General features: G+C 38.0%; 1 long non-coding RNA gene across 2 annotated transcripts; it reads right to left on the reverse strand.

Moving 5' to 3' along the window:
• Nucleotides 1-5,406: 5,406 nt before the first annotated feature.
• On the reverse strand, nt 5,407-12,591 carry LOC144203001 (uncharacterized). 2 transcript variants are annotated; one of them, XR_013327604.1, is made up of 5 exons: nt 12,293-12,591; nt 10,870-10,981; nt 9,468-9,669; nt 7,035-7,145; nt 5,407-5,849 (listed from the first exon to the last, which is right to left on the reverse strand). It is a non-coding gene; the product is annotated as an uncharacterized LOC144203001 (long non-coding RNA). The 2 variants fall into 2 exon arrangements; XR_013327603.1 differs by lacking the exon at nt 5,407-5,849 and adding an exon at nt 5,860-6,912.
• Between the last annotated feature and the right edge of the window lie 1,198 nt (nt 12,592-13,789).

Below are 13,789 nucleotides of genomic sequence, written 5' to 3' on the forward strand. Positions count from 1 at the left end.
ACACTTAAAAGCCTTGAAACAGTAGAAGAATGTCCTGCGGCCTGGACGGATGAGGAGTAATGACATGGGAGTTGTTGCCTTTGAGTTGGGAACTTACCCGTCACACCCTTCAAGCTCACAAACAAGCCCCCAAACAGGTCTCTCCCCAGTTTGCAAGACCTGAGACTTTGTCGGGGCATAACATTTGGTTGTGTTTAAAATTATTCATCCCCCACTGCATATTATTGTAGAATAACATTATTTTTTAAAAAATCTTATTCATAATCAAATGAAACTAAATCTTGTGCAATGAACAATTGCGTTTGTCCATATTACATCAAGTCGTTTTTAAAAGTCTCTTTATAGATTGGATAAATAAATAACACAATAAAACAGGCTTCTTGAGCGCCAAAGAAAATGCATTTAAAAAAATTGCGGTATTGTTCTTGTCATATATTATAACGCGGTCATGCACACGCACGCAAACACACACACAGCCTTATTGTTTTCTGCGCTTAACACGAGTTTGCATGTCTAAGTATAACCATTTTATACCACCATACTAGCCTGTACCCACTTTTTGGATCAGATTCAATAAGTATTGCATGCAAGCTCATGCGCATCCAAGTTTCCCGGAAAAATGATGCAAAACATATGGCGCAATAGGTTAAGTACCGATGTTGCAATCACACGTTAAGACTTTCCATAATGCAGCTGCTGTTACAAATGTCCAAGTTTATTTAGATTAGAAGGGCAATACCCATTACTAAAACGACCTCGGGCACAATGTGGCTTGTCACTGGGTAAGATAGCCACAACTAATGCTTTTATTTACTTGTTGCAATTACATTGGAGAAAGGAAAACCTTTTTTGGAAAGGGCAATCCCTTGTGCCTTTCTTCATTTCAAACCAACTATTAATTTATATTTTGTATATGGACATGTTAAAATATGTTCAGTCTCCACCCCTCTTTTTCCCACTCATACATTCTTATTGATTGCCACATTCTTTTACTGGAATTGTGTTATTGTTCCATATGGCCTCACTAATAGAAAGCCAGATTAGAACATTCTGGATATGCCTGACTTGATCATTTTCCACAATGGTCTTCAAAAAAGGGTCAGCCATTGCTGTGCCAATGAAAGGGGATCCTCTTTGTAATTAAAGCCAGGAGAAAATTGGATCATTTTTTGCCTGGACAGCTTTCACATTCCTACCTAATATGGTACTTGAAGCTTTTTGAAGTAGCTGTATTGCTTTCCTAAATTATACCTTTCATCAGTTAATCGTTAAAAAAGGGGGTTGGGGGGGCTGACATTTTCAATCGGGTGTTTGTGTGGGTGCCAGTCTTATCACGATAAAACAGCAGTGATGGTACAATTTCAATCTTCAGTCGTACCTTTTACATTCACATTTTCCAAAGATGACAGACATATTTACTTCAGGTTTTCACTCCTTGACTGAAACTTATACAGGTTCGTTCATGTATAGTTGAAGCTCTAAAATTAAAGTAAGCATTCAACCAACATTTTGGGGTGTGACCCTTGTGAGGATCAGCGGTTAAGGAAATGAATGAATGAATAACTGAATGAAAAACCCAATATTCTCATTCCCTATTGGGCCACAATGATTTTTGTCCTTGATTAGGCTTTGATTACTTTGAATGAATCTTTCTTTTCTGACATCACTTTTTTTATGTAATGAAATCACCCTGACATTGCCTAGAAATTAAGATAGTTGGTTGAACTAAAACATTTAGCCTTTAGAAGTCTTCGAAAAAAAAGTAATTCTGGATGATTCACAGGACACAATTTGTTGCATTCCCTCATCACTGATGTCATTGAAAGTAGAAAGAGTTGTTTCCCATTTTCGAGTGGAGGCCATTTGTTAGACATTTGCGCTAAGTAGTCACCCCTGCACAATCACCCAGTAATAATTTGACAGCTCTGATGCAGGCAAATGCATTTACAATGACACAAAAGGGTGGAAAAAAGCAAAATGGACACATTTAATGGGGCAGGTTGCACGACTTCCCATTGCCTCATCCTCAGTGGAGCCATTTTACATTGAGATGGCTATTGGTCAAAGGCATAATGCCATGGAAGAAATTGCCAGTGAGCATTCTTTCTGTAAGTGGATATTATACCGTGCTAGGTGACACAAGCTGCTTTTTCTTTCCCATTAGTTGACTTTACAATAAGGTGGCTCCCATCAACAAGGATTACTTTTGTGCATCCTTTTACATTTTACCAAGACAGACTATCAAATAAAAATAAATTAGATTTTGGCATTTTCTCTAACTCTTTCTCCTGTTCATTCTCAATGTGAGAACCTATAATGCATTTTTTTACGCCATCAGGATGGAATAACTCGGACTAACTCACTGTTGTGACACCCCCAGCTATTACAGATGATCTCCTCCCCTGAGTCTGAATGTCTCATACTGTAAGACTGCAAGAAGAGAAGGTCAAACTATGTCTTTTTAGCCAAAAACAAAATGATTTGTGATTTAGAAAACTACACGCAGAGTTTGAAGAGGAAATGGTCTCAATGGCAAACACTCAATTGCACGTAATTACAATGATCCAACCTTGGAAGATACGCTATTCCGTTTTGTTAAAAAATGCTTGTCTTGTCCATGTAGCATTAAAGAGAGGAAACTGGGAAAGCATTACAGAGCCAACAGAGACCATGTCAAACTGATATTGATATCATTATTTCCTTCCTCCTTCAACTATTGAGCTATGAGGCCAGCATTTCTTAATTTTAATGACGGAATATCCTGCTTGGCAATTATCATTCATAACGCAGTACATAATTTGGATTCTGGACACTGCTTTAAAATTAAGTAGTATTTCTAATACAGTGGTACCTTAAGTTACTTAAGTGGACCGCAACTTACACGTTTTTTCAAATATACAATGTCTTAAACATCCCCCAAGAAGTAATAGGAATTCTACATATTGTGCCCAATGGAGTACCATTATTTTCATCACGTGGGATTAAAGATGCCCCTTTTTTGCCTACTTATTAATTGTTGGAAAGCACAAAGTAAACTTTAACCTTTTACTCATTTCTAAGAACATGGTTGTATTTTAAACTGAACTAAAGCCAATTCCCACGATAACAGAATGCATCAATTCATAAAATGTGCTAACAACAAATCATTATAACGCTGGTTTTATACAAGATCATAGTATCAAACATCCATTCATTCATTTCTGACACCGCTTTAACAGTAAAAAAAAGTCAGAATTTAGAAGAGATGCAGTCAAGCCTCCTTGTCACATTTTCAAAAATCTATAATTCTCAATCTTGTAAATGTGCAAAAACAGCATGCTCGGCTGTCACTTCACATTTGTTTGATTCGGGTGTTTCATGTTTGGAGAGCGGTGACGGTTTATTTCCACTGAAACGTCTTCACACAGGACAGAGGCTTAGTCATCGCTTTATATCCCTAGCTCCAATAGACTTTTCCCATGCCTCACTATAAATTCGGCCTTTTATAACCAACACATGGTCAAATATCAGCTCACTCAGTGTCTGTGTGCGCCTCTGGCCTACACCACACACCGGTGGAAGAATGAGAACTCTGTGTGATTGATAGTCACTTCTAATTTAGCTTCAGGCGTTTTGTGTGTTTCCCCGCTGAAATATACGCCCCTTAACGAGACCGAATCACAGACGTGTGCAGGCCAAAGGCTTTGAAATGTAGCAACCCCTGAACCAGAAAATAATCAAGGGGACTTAGCATGGCACTGTGGCCGGAAATTCACTGTGAATACTGGTTTCAGGCATGACCATTTCAGATTCCAAATTTTGGGCTTTTAAAATTCATTGGGAGGGGACCACTGAGCTCCCCCCTACCACCCACCCCTTATTCCAGTCTCCTGCTTGGCTGTATGTAAAACGCTCAATTTGTGCTTCCTCTGACCTAAAAGTGGAAGAGTAGTTTCTCTGTTATTTTTTTTAAAAAGGGGGTTGGGGGGGTGCTACTGACTTTGTGACGCACACAAACGTGCACATGTACAGTAAGTTCTTTTTCGGCATGTGGTTTGCCATCCGAACTTACGGCACATCATAGGTATGGGTTCTTTTCTGCTCGTCTAGCACAAATGCCACAGCCATGCCCCCCACCCTTGCCCTCCTGTTATTTCTCCGCATCTTCCACTCCAGAGTAAGAAATTGCGGTTGAAAGTTTATGCCAAGTCTCCCCGCAGCTTGTCCTGATTACTAAGTAGACAAGTACCCACGAAGAGAGGCAAGCAGAAGCCTTTGGTCTGTTTACCTTCCTTCATGTCTCCGATTGATCATCTCCAAGGGAAAATTTTAATTATTCCTTGCCATGGCGCTTCTTTATGTGTTGATTGTTATGTTAGATCTCAATCAGTTTGTGGCAATACACATCATATAAGCATATTTTGGATAAACAGCACCGGGCCACAAGTTTTTTTAATCTTCAAAATGCCAAGGAAAGCTTCTTTTAGTTCATCGGCAGCTTTACTTTCCCAAATCCCCCTTTTCCTCTGATCACTGCTTTTCTTCTGATTTGTATCTACATCTTACTGCCTTCTAGCCAATTAGCAAAGGCAAACACAACAACAATCAGTCTCTTGGCTTAATATACTCCACCTCTTCACCAGTAAATACCAAGTGATTCCCAAGTGTTTTGTCATTCAGAGGAACCTGCTGTCTTTTTATCTTTACCAAGTTGAAAGGGAATCTTTACAAATGAAAAGCCACACCAAAGAAACACTAATTGTCAAAGCGAGAGACAAAGACAAAAGAGGAATTCCACATTAGCTGATGGACCTTAAGTCCGATTATAGTTAACAGGTCTCTAGTTAGTCATTTGAGTATTGGTGAAATCCTGTCCCCCCAAAAAAGAAGTACACTTTGAAAAATATGTTTTAGAAAATATAATATATATAAAAAGTGAATTTATTATTTTCTTCATCTTCTTCATTTTATATATATATATATATATATATATATATATATATATATATATATATATATATATATATATATATATATATATATATATATATATATATATATATATATATATATATATATATATATATATATATATATATATATATATATATATATATATATATATATATATATATATATATATATTTGTTTTGGTTTATATACATGTGTATACATATATGATATATATTGTGAAAAATGTGTGAGGTAAACAAATAATTAAATAACAAGACTATCAAATGAAATTTGTGCAGATGTTTACAAATAACTATTGCTCAATCCAGCAAGAAAGAAAGCAATCCAACTTTACCCGGTTACTCATTGTATAAAGATGTTTGTTAAAATGTGAATTGTTGTTAGTACAGCATGATGTCACTGCTGTCAAATGTATCGTAAATATCCCATTTACGCCATTTATTAGTCAAGGTATTGTGAAACTGGAGTAAATTGACTTTATTGCCTGTTGACAAAGTGAGAGGTAAAAAGCACAAGGGAGCTTCATCACAATGACAATGGCACATCAATAGACAGTACCATAACAAAAGGAGCATGCAGTAAATAGAGAAATGTTTTGCATGTAAATCATCCCAGTTTCCTTGGCGTCATGTGAAAGTATGCGCGACCGTGCGAAGCATTCCAGGCATGTTGCTGGTATGGGAAGGCCCCGATGGCAGACCGAGCGGCGGCGCCATTGTCAATTTGTCCATCCGAGTCGCTCTTAAGAAACGCGCAAATGGCGAGCGGTGGGGACAAAGGGAGGGACGGGTCGCCAGACAGGCCACAATAAAGGATGAAAGGAAGCAGAATATGATGTAAAGGAAGAAAAGATGGACAGAGGAGCAGCAAAACAATCCAAAAGCGACAACAGGTGCCTGGAGACAGAAGGGTAGAGAAGGGGGCGAGGCAGAAAGATGGATGAAGATAACCCCTGCTGAGTGTCCGTCTCAAACTCTCGTCTCAGACTTTCTCTGCTCCCGTGAGCACAGTGGGAGAACCCGAGACAGCAGATCTCACATTCACAAATCTTAGCCGTTATGTATATGTTGATATACTTTTAATCACTGTATGAGCCAAAATAATAATCCTTCGCTACTTTGTGGTTCAAGTTTTGAGAACACGTGAATCACAGACGTCTTTGTGTGACAAATCCCTCCCTCTAGATGGGTGCCAGGTCTAGCTCAGGCAAACTATACGTAGCAGTGAGGGCCATTCGCTTTGAGCTCCAGTGGAAAGCAGTTGTCGCCTTTTCTTGGCTTAAAGGATGCAAACCGAACCAACAAAGTATGAAACTACAACACTCATTTTAGTCGAAAGAGGGTATGGATCGAATCCTCTCATCATGTCATGTGTCAATAGTAGCCTGGCGATAAACGTGAAATTCCACACCAGTGTAGTAAATACATCTTAGATCAGCTGAGAGAAAACACCTCGACTTCTTTAAAACTGTACTTAAAACTTCTCTGGGAAGGGTAGGAAAATCAGCCAGGACCCTGCATTTTGTGTTTTTCTAATATCAAAATTTCCTCTACATTGGTATCACTGAAAAACACATTGCAGCTGTCATATTTTGTGTTACGTTGATTTACAGGTATAGTGAACCGACTTTTAGAATGCCGTTTTTCCTAAATTTTGCATAGATTGTTTTGCAGTTTTAGTCAAAATGAACCCAACCCCGAGAACTAGTCACTACTATGGAACACCATTTTAAAGAGTCTGAACCTCTGAGGGTAGTAATTATGAATTGTGAGTGTCAGGCTCAGCCAGGACATTGAAATGGCTCATCCTGTGTCACTTGAGCCTTTGTTGGGACTAAGTGACATTGATGGATAGGATATCAGGGGCCCCGATACCACTAAATAATCCCCACCCTCCCTTTGACTGCTAAACTTTGGACTAAAATGGTGTGTAATTAAGTGGCAGTCAAAGCAGGTCATGCTTTTGTTGGTGGCAGCAACAGCAGACGAGAGTCAAGGGGGAGGTGTGTCATTTTGGAAAGAATGATGAGAATACAATAATAAAGAAGAATAAAACCCACATGAAAGTCAATGTTTACTCACCTCTTCTTACTGTGGTGTTGGGTATGTTTGAGGAGTGGTGGTAGGGTTCTTCACACAGTCAAGGGTCATACAGACTTAGGCTGCACTGTTTATACTGGAGATTTTGATTTTCTAGAAATGACAGAAGAAAGTTACAAAAAATGGCACATTACTTTTTTCTTAAAAAGTATTTTCACTTTCCTAATCACTAGGAATGATGTCCAAGAAAAAGTTGAATTACTACTGATGAATATCCCAGTGACATAAGCTCAAAACACTAAAAATAAAATATCCAAGTGCCTCACAGCTGTTGAAGAGGTTTTGTTAATTCCTGTGAGCATATCAGTTGTGCTGAACTAAACAGACCCAGATTTTACATGGAGTAAGTCAATTGAGCCAAGATCCTCATTATTTCAGTGTGCAGTGTATACTTTTCATAAAATCCTTCTTTGGATGAGTGCCATAAAACTATCTTTAACACATGTCTTTTGTCAATAGTGCATCTATTAAATGGGAGTTTCCAAAACAGGCCCTCCCTCTTGCATGTGCACCTCAGAGGAATGTGAAGAGCGCGCCGGTGGAAGCGAGCTGATTTAGCTGTTCTTTGATGCTCCCCCTAGTTAGCCGTCTCCCACTGAGCTCTGACATCCTGTCAGCATGAAAGCTCTTCTTATCCCCCGGGTTTGTCACTACATGACCACAAAATGTTGTTCATCTGGGTTTGTGCGTGTGTATGTGTGTGTAGGGGAGGGGAGAAGGGTCCTAGTGGCTGAATGGGAGATGTTTTGCTATGTAGAAAGTAACCAAACACAGTAAATAAACCAAAGGAGAACGTAACGATACAATGCCAAAAGCATGGGTCTGGTTTGTCTAAGTTGCCTCTGTATGCTTATAATGGTTATATTATACAGTGTTTACGCAAATAGCCGCCAGAGGGCTTGGGGAATAGAATATATCTATTTTCAACTATACAATAGATAGAGTAAGGCATTGTTTTTGATATTTGGAAACATTTTAAGATTGCAGTGATACCCCGCTATATTGCATTTTGTCAGGGTGAACATACGTAAAATAAGCTTTGAGAAACCAGCTGGGGTGCGCTCTTTTTCAACTAGTTTGTTTTGTTCCACCATCTATCTATTCTGACACACTTAATATGCCATTAAAGAAATGGACGTAGTTGCGAGTACATTTTTCTAAGCTTTTATATTTTCTGAGATAACAACAAGTCCCAATGTAAGCCTTTTTATTAGACAGATTTTTGTTCTTGTTGTTGGCATTTCATTTTTTATAGTTTTAATTCCACAAGTTACATCACTTAACGTTTAAAAAATTAGAACCTTTGAACAAAATGTAAAACCCTGAGGATTGGGTGGAATCAAATGTAACTATGTACTTGTTATGGTAATTATAACTCCTCAATTATCCAATAAAGCAATCTTCCCAGTCCTTGAGCAAGTTCCATGTTCCCATATAAATGTAGGAGGAGATTTCTCAGAAGTGAAGCCAGGTTTATGCCACCTTAATTGTTCTATGGGTGTTGAGTAGCTTTAAAGTAAGATGCGGTAACACAAATCAAGTACTGAAAAATGATTCAAGGTTTCTTTAGGCCCAATTTCTCCCCACACAACTAGAATGATTAATTCTTTTCAAGAAGCAAAAAAAGTAGTCAATGCAGCTTTGTCATTTGAAATCAATTTTGAAAATTATGTTAAAAAAATACCCTGGCAATTGTTTTAAGAAGGGGACAGTATATTATTGCTATTTTTTTCTACAAACCCATTATTAGGATATGTCATTTGATATTAGTTCATACAAAAACATGGTTGGTTAAATGAATTATTTGAATTTGAGGAATTTAATGAGTTGATCTCCCAGTTAAAATGCATTGGACGTCTAGTGCTTTCAATGTCACTGAAAGCTGAGCATTCAAAAGGAGTCTCCCAGTTTAAATAAATTATTAGGTGTTTTGCATTAGATTATATTTTGTCAATGGTGGACAAGCAGTTAAATCTTGTAAAGGTGACACATGGCATCAATATTAACTTGCAGGGAAGCAGTTTTGTTAGCGCGTTCATTTATGGTTCTACTTTCTATTTACAAAGTAGTCATTGGGTAATCGGGCAGCAATTTTCATCACAAAATGTAGGTAAACAGATTTGACATTTGTATAAACATGTTTATTTTGGTACTATTCACACTTTATGAGCATTCAGACCTCTTGAATGCCCTTTTTTAGTTCTAGTTGACTTTCCCTTTGTCCACCAGATTTTACCAACACATTCATACGCTTGATTTAGGATTGGGGACACACACATACACACACAAACTGTGAACTCCTAATGAGTAATAATCCTTTTTCTCACCCAGACTAAAGGGGAGAGGACAGAAAGCATCAGTGATCCCCGCTTTTCGACAGCACGTTGTAAAGTTTAAACAAACAGTGGTAATTACCTTTGAGATCAGGTTCTGTTTTGACTGTTTGTCATCCGTACGCCATCTGAGGCGTTTTTTTGATCTGCAGTCGAATGGCAGCCGGGCCTCTTGTTCACTCTTCACATCTCAATGAGAGACAGCAAACCACCGGGTGTGCGGGGAAACGTGGTCACACACACCACACACCCGAAGCACTCTTTCCCTTTGCAGTGGTTATCCGCTGACCAATAAAGACATAAAACAGTATTTTATAAGTTTGTATATAAAAAAGAGCCACAAACATTCTTGCATGCAACAAGTATGGAAACATTTTCAGTCAAATTAAGCTGACTAAAAGAACTGAAGCGATTTCCGATAAAGTCTAAACAGATGTACTTAAACAATTAAAAATGGTACTGATTGATTTTGTTGCAAATGTCAGTGGATCAGTGTCATAATGCATGCACACTTGTACTCATGCTTAAATTGTATTCTTGGAATTTGTCACGACGTCAACAAAATGGAAATATTTATTCACTTTGATCCACACATGGAATAATCAGTTCTTCTATTATTGAATATGTGTATTCCATCCAAGCAACAAATGGAGGTAAAAGCATAAGATCAGAGTAGAAGGTAAAAAAAAACTCACATCTACAAATAGTTGGACATAATAACGACATTTATTAAGAAATCTAATTTGATTTTACCCACTAAAAACTCTGTCATTGCCTGACAAATGATGAGTGCGTTGAGCTCAGAGGTCATTCCTGACAAGCGCTGATCCAGGTACAGCTGACCTTGTCAACAAGTTCCCGTCAAGCCCGTCAGCAGGAGCGCGAGTGTAGCAGTAGCCGGGCGCGACCCGAGCTAAGGTGAGGTTAATGCCTCTAGCGACAATCAGTCTGCTTTTCATTTTCAACCTGCCGGATCATCTCTCCACGTTTAAAGGTCTCTGTCAGAGAGAACAAAGTCTCTTTTGCCCCCGCAAGTCATTTTGACATGTCAATTACTTTGGATTTACTGTTATTAGTGTGATTGCTGCAATAAATCCACCCTATGAGTTTGCCCATTCAAGCACATTTCTGAGTCTCTGGGATTCCTGACAGGAAAAAGTACAACAACAACAACAAAAAACGCGTCTCTCCCACCAGTTGGTTTGAAATGTCTGTCATTGTAATCTGTAATTTTAGTTGTAAAGCAGATTGATTAAAATTCCTTTCAAATTAATTCCAGATATAATACCGTGATTATTCTTTTCAACACCGCTTATCTATCTGATACACTACTTTATAAGCAATCTTTTTTCCTGCAGCATTTACGGCCTTGAAAAGGGTTTGGCCTCCAAATGAGGCATAATGACAACCTACGGGCAAGGCGAATACTAATAAAACCGTCTGACAACGGCATAAGGAATGTTGCCACAATTAATGAAACTTACCGGCCTCTCTTCTGTCTGGTGCCAAGGCACATGTGGAACCTCTAAAAGCTTGTGTATCTGGCCCAGCGAATTACCCCCTCCGAGCAGTCACACCAGGGTATCAGGATGCAGCCTGGACAAAAGTTAAAAGGCTTTGTGAGGGCTCTAATCCTCCTAAGAGCAATATTGTATACACGCAAGCTCTGGCGACGGTTTGTGCACGCCTAAACACAAAAATACACAGACAGGAACTAAGTAGGACTGAAGATCAGTGATAGCCTAAACACTGTTTTGACTTTGAGGTTGATGTCACTCAAATCGCTTATAGAACATGAAATCAGCATCAGTGTGTTACACATTTCTCTGACGACCCAAAGTAGAAAAGAAATGAATGGAGAAGTTCGGTGGGATGAGGAAGACCAGCAGAAGGCAGGAGAAGGGATAAAAATAAAGAGGAGTCAATTGTTAATCGCTGTCAAGCAACATGGGAGAAATCCAGAGGCCTTGGGCTCATATTAAAGTGACCTGAAAGGTTCCAGACACAACAAGCTCTAAACAGTGCTGTCTCCACTGTGGAATGGGCCTCCTACATGGACCTTCTTTGACTATTGGAGGCACTACAAAAGCTTCTGTTTCTATTTATTTTTTGCATGATGATTAAAGAGATAAATAGCAGGAAAAGTGCATAGATCACCTCAGAATTTGTATCATAAAGGTTGCCTTCAACATATTTGAACTCATTTAAGGTCACCAATTATAATGTCATGTCTTATGAAAGACGACGGGAAGCGATACTAACACACAATTGTGTTGGGGAGTGTTTTTTTTAAATGACTAGCTGAGTGAGCCAAACCAGAAAACATACTAATTATATTAATGAAATCATAGCACTTCACTTTCACAACAATTGCGCTACAATTATAGATAATTATTTAATGATGATGATTCAATTGTGAACGTTTAATTTGTGTGATTAGTTTTGGGAAAATGTGTGTACTTTGTGGGAAGACGCACAAACATTTGCTTAGATACATCACAAACATTAAAGTGTTGACTGATATGGGAAACAGAAGTTACGCATCTTGACACCAAGAAATATCATTAAACGCAATAGTAACATGCAACAACAAAATGTAGTCATACTACTAAACTCGCTATAATTTCCTTTATATCAGTAAAATATTTGGTGTAAAATATCTCTAAGAAAGGTCAACGTGACAATGATAAAATGTAATTTATGAAATTACAGTACTAACTGGAGTAATATGCAAAGTCTTGAGCCATTAGATTATAGATTAGATCACTTTGTTCATTCCGTACTCAGGAAATTCACTGTCAATGTCACATGACATTATAAAAAATTGTTCTGGGGTCCCAATCAATTAAGTTTTAAACAAGTAAGTGCGATCACTTAGATTGCACGTACCTACTGACCAAGGCCTACCTTAGCTCAGAGAACAGAGCCACTGTGGCTCCATAATGGGTGGAGTCCTCAAACAAATAACCTGGCCCTGCCTGCAGCTCCCTGCAATTAGCATTATTGAACCTGTCACTCAGACCGATCCCAAAGTGACCCGGTGTGAACATCAATGAGAAGGTGCTAGGGGCGAGGCCACGAAGCCGCTTGGCCCTCACATGTTCAATGCAGCTATCTGTTACGGCTTTAATAATAGTCCGGACTGTCGTTCTGAAGATCTTTTTTGACGCACTGATTGTTCATTGGCGTGACGCGATGTAATGAGGGACACATGTGGGTTAAGGGGGAGGATGTGTATGAACGCAACATCAAAGACATATGGCCAAAGCTTTGAAAAATATGACAAATATTACAATGTGTTTATATCTTTCAATAAAGATGCATTCAAAAGCAGTAAATGTAGAGCCAGATATGAGGGGATACACTAGACAGGCTTTGACAGGATAAATAAGTCCACATGGAGTTAAACGGAAAAAAAAACAGGTTTTTTAAATTTTAGTGAAAAAAAAGCAACAAATGCTTTACCCACAGTATTATCAGTAGGTTTATTAAGGATCCACACTGTTATAATACTAAATGTCTGTCTCCATTATCCAATTGTATGTAAAGTTTAACCACAAGCGAAATGTTTACCTCTGTGCTCAGGTCTATCTTTGTGAAAGAATTGTTAAGTTTATTAATAAATGCACCACTTTTTCATTGCTATTATCTTTTATAAGCTTCCCAATTGTTTATATTTCAATGTGTAACTATATGTTCTCTTTCTCCTTCTTGAAATGTACAACAATAATAATAAAAATTAAAATTACACTTGCACTATTCTAAACCTTTATTATCACTAAAATTAGAATATTTTTCAAGTTTTTACTTATTCTTAACCCTGTATTTTCAAGACCTGCCCTAAAAAACATCTTAGACACAGTCTAATTTCACCAACCTTGTTACTATTTCCCAGCCCAAAGGGCCATATTGTGTAGTCCTAAACACCTTTACTATAGTCCTCATCTGATTGTTACATATTCTATGCTCTTCTATTCATCTAGATTAAACAATGTACTATTTCTTACAGAAAAAAAGGTTGTTAACTATTATCACATAAAGAAAATGCCTCGAAGAAATAAAGAAACTGTTATACATTACACACATAAATTAAGGCGATTTTCAGTTAAGGTCTCATGAAAAGCACCTGCATGCTGCTAAAAACGATAAAAGACCTTTGTTACAACATCCAAAGGTATTTGTGGGCCTAATTACAGTCATTTTCCTCCTGGCATTTTGATGGTAGAACACTTAGCTACGGAATTTTCTTTTGCTTTGAACACCATTGTCATGGATTCAAACCATATTTTTTCACCCGTGGGCACTTCTAACTTCTACTTCTAACTTCCAACATATACTCAGTAATGTTAACATTTTTTTTTTGTCAGGTAAGTACTATCAGGCCTCTACTTCTATCTAGTATTG

This window comes from Stigmatopora nigra, chromosome 10 (genome assembly GCF_051989575.1).
Source record: "Stigmatopora nigra isolate UIUO_SnigA chromosome 10, RoL_Snig_1.1, whole genome shotgun sequence".
NCBI lineage: Eukaryota > Metazoa > Chordata > Actinopteri > Syngnathiformes > Syngnathidae > Stigmatopora > Stigmatopora nigra.